A 3,711-nucleotide genomic window follows, 5' to 3' on the forward strand; every position below is an offset into this window, starting at 1 on the left:
TTTGTCACCCTAAAAGGAACACACCATTCAAGAAAGTACACAATGTTGAATCTTTAGCAGAAGACAATTGTTCCTCTAGCGAAGAAGATGAAATTATCACTATTGTGGACATGGACTGTTCATATGGTATTTGGGGTGTCAATTCCCTAGGTCTGAAGAGACCGATGTGTACAATTACAGTGAATAGTGTAAATGTACAAATGTTGGAAGATTCTGGATCTCCATTCACTTTAATAAGTGAATCACTCTGGAAAAAGTATTTTCCAGAGCAAATTCTCAATTTTTCATGTGTACATCCCATTGGTTACATCAGACCCCCCAGGATATAGCGGCATGGATTAGCAAATTTAGCGGCACAAAAATGGAAATTTAGCGGCACAAATATGGAAATTTAGCGGCAATTTAGCAGCATTTTATTTGGCGGTTTTTCCTACAACAAACATAGATATCTGTGTGTGTTGGTCCCTGGTGTGTCTGTGGTCTGTGTGTGTTAGTCTCTGGTGTTTTTGTGGTCTGTGTGTGTTGGTCCCTGGTGTGTTTGTGGTCTGTGTGTGTTGTTCCCAGTGAGTTGGTCTGTAGTGCGTTGACGCCTGTGCCGCACTGATGTTTTCCTCTTGTCCTTGAACTATCTGAAGCTGCTGCTGTCTGCGGACACTGAAGTCCCCCCTTGGGCCCTTAGGGGCCCGGGCAGTGCACGTCTCCAGACAAGGGCCCGTCCGGGAGCCAGGAGAGTGAGGGAAGCCCCCCAGAAGGGCTGGGGCAGTCGGGCTTCCGGCAGGGACGGATCCCCTGGTCTGTGCAGCTTTCTTTGAAAGAGCCATCAGTTTATTTTTTTTAAGTTTTATATAGCGCTGGCTAGACCCGGAGGTATCAGAGCGCTTTACATGAGCATCAGATCATAGTTACAGGTTACATCTTTCCAAAGTTTACACAATTCTTAGAGCATGGCAACATAGTTACTTGTAAGGTCGAGATAAACAATAAGCACAAATACGTAAGGGGAAAAGAAGGCAAGGTGAGAGATTCAGGGGAGGGGGGTTGGAGTAGGGGAAGTAGACAGATAATGAAGGCGGGAAAGAGGAGGGGAGGGTGAGAGACACACCATGGGGAGAGGAGGGGAAGGGTGACGGGGACACAAACCGGTAGACGAGTCAAGGCAACGTCCAAAGTCCAGTAAGCTGTGATCCCAGGGGAAGGGGTATCCATTCCCGATCTCTATTGCGAGAGGCTCCCTTTACGCAGTGGACTCTCTCAGAGGGGTCTCTTAGACTCCAAGGCCTACATACTGGATCCTTACCCAAAAAGGGGAGAGGGAGTGCTTTGGCAAGGGGTGCCATACCATACCTCAAGTGTGAGTGGCTCCCTTGGCGCAGTGGACTCACTCAGCGGGTTCGCTGAGACTCCAGAGTACCATCATTCGGTGTTGCACCATTAGTGTATGGCAAATTGATGCCATCAATGTGAAGACTTCTTCACTTGCACAGTCCCTCCAGACCATGTTAAGCAAGCTGTTAGTCTGCTGCTTTGTGTCCAGTTTCTTGAGGCACTCTTCTGTGATGTACTGAATGGATATTTTGCCATCACCTGTTGTAGTTGACATCCGGCCAATGGCTTCCTCTTCATCTTCAGAATCACTTCCTTCTTGTGAGTTTGTATTAGATGCTGAAACTGGTAACTGTGACAGAAAAGTCTGCAGCACCCTCAAATACACAAGTAAACCTTCCTCTGAAAGAGTTTCTAAATATGTTTCCTCAACTCTTAAAACAAAATAAAAAAGCCAGGGTGCTTTATCCCTTTTTCTTGAAAGCTGGCTTTCAGACGTTAGAAGTGCATTCAGAAAGAATTCATAAGGGAAGGCAATCTGTATATCAGCCAGCGCTGGAATGATGAAATTGAATATCTGATCGGAGGAAGGTGCAGCCAGAAACTCCTCTGTAAAGGCAGTGAAGATCTGATTCCTTGAGCCCTCTGGACAAGAACGGTATGAAAAGTTCAATGGTTTTAAAACATTCTCAAGAAGGATCTTTGCAGTAGGAACTCGAGAAACATCAGTTTATTCAATGCTTGACGGAAGTTTGCAATTTATTAACAAGTAAAAAGACCTGTAGTATCCTTTCTTTATCATGTAGTGCAAAATGTGTTCAACTATTGATGCTACGTAGTTGGCATCCTGCAACTTAGGCAAATATGTACTCTCAGATGCAAATACCTCAATCATTCTCAGTGGAAGTGCAACATTCAAACTGTCTTCATTGCAGTGTTGCAACAATCTGCAACACAGCCCCAGCAACCTCTTTATCTGAAATAGACATGTCCGTCTGTCAGGACCAGTCAGCTGCTTTACAAACTGAGCATTCTGTTTGATTTAATGTTGACATATCCACATCAGACGTTTAGAATCCTCCTTTTGCCTATAAAAAAATAGAAGTTGCCATACTAAAAGGGTCAGGCTAGTTTCATGGGTAATGGACACATTTCCCTCTGATTGTGTCAAAGCAGCACAGCGATCAAATTCACTTCTCTGAATGGGATATTGATGTTTTCTGTCCTTGTAACCTCATACAAAGGACTGAATAATTATTGAATTTTTTAATCTTCGTCTTTCTTCCTTTCTTTTCCGTCTTTCTTCCGGATTCCGATGCAGAAGAGATGACTTTTCTTCCTTTCTACTTGCACCGCCAAGTGACACCTTGGGTCTCGTCTTGAAATCTCCTTCAAAGCTAAACATCTTTATTATTTATCCCATCTAGAGATGCGGCTCCAAACCCGACGCAGCATGGATACCATTCGCAGTGTCGCCAGTGTCTCCAACTGGCTTTGTGTCTGGTTGCTGGCTGACTTAGACAAGAACCATCCCCCCCGCACAGGTCGGATGCTCTCCTTGGAGTGTTACAATGCGGCCCTCTCTCCCCTCGATCGTGTGATCAGCAGAGAGCACCCCTGGAGGGTCCCACAGAGCGGCCCCTCCCCAGGCTTCCCACGGAGGCTGCCACTGCCTCCAGAGGCCTGAGACTGACTTGATGGCTCTTTCCACCCTCCGCAGACCGGCCCCTTCAAGGGGTCTGGATGTCTAGATTTCGCGGGCACTTTTGTGAAAATCGCTGCATTTTTACAAAAGTGCCGATTTCGCTGCAAATCGCGAATCGCGATATCCTGGAGGGTCTGGTTATGCTGAAACAATTATTGATGTAATTGGCCAATTTAATGCTGATTTTGTATTTCGGGGTAGTAAGTCCAAAGACGTTGTATATGTGGCAAAGGACGAAGCATACCTTCTCCGGTGGGGAGACCAAGGTAATTTTGGTATCATACTTGATCCAAATAATGCACAACAGGTAATGTTGAAGAAAGATTTCTTTCAGGGTCAAAATGTTCAACCATGGTCCTGGGAAGTGTTATATGAAGTGTTATATCCAGAGGTATTTACAAAAGACTTGGGTCTTTTTAAAGGTTTCAAACATATGATTAAATTATCTAGTGATGCTCAATCTATGTTACACAAGGTAAGAAAGTTACCTCTAGCTCTATAATCTGACTTAAAGAAAAAATTAAACCGATTGTGTTCCTGTGACGTAATTGAACCGATTGAATCCTCTGATTGGGTGTCTCCTGTGGTTCTGGCTTAAAAGGCCAATGGCAATCTACGCATGTGTGTGAATTTACGTGATCTAAATAAGAATTTCTGGATTCATCAGCATCCCCTGCCCAACA

General features: G+C 44.7%; 1 pseudogene; it reads right to left on the bottom strand.

Annotated features, from left to right (window-relative positions):
- Nucleotides 1–1,378: 1,378 nt before the first annotated feature.
- Nucleotides 1,379–2,728, bottom strand: LOC144752828 (ubiquitin-protein ligase E3C pseudogene; annotated as a pseudogene).
- Nucleotides 2,729–3,711: the final 983 nt, after the last annotated feature.

Source organism: Lissotriton helveticus, chromosome 5_1 (genome assembly GCF_964261635.1).
Source record: "Lissotriton helveticus chromosome 5_1, aLisHel1.1, whole genome shotgun sequence".
Taxonomy (NCBI): domain Eukaryota; kingdom Metazoa; phylum Chordata; class Amphibia; order Caudata; family Salamandridae; genus Lissotriton; species Lissotriton helveticus.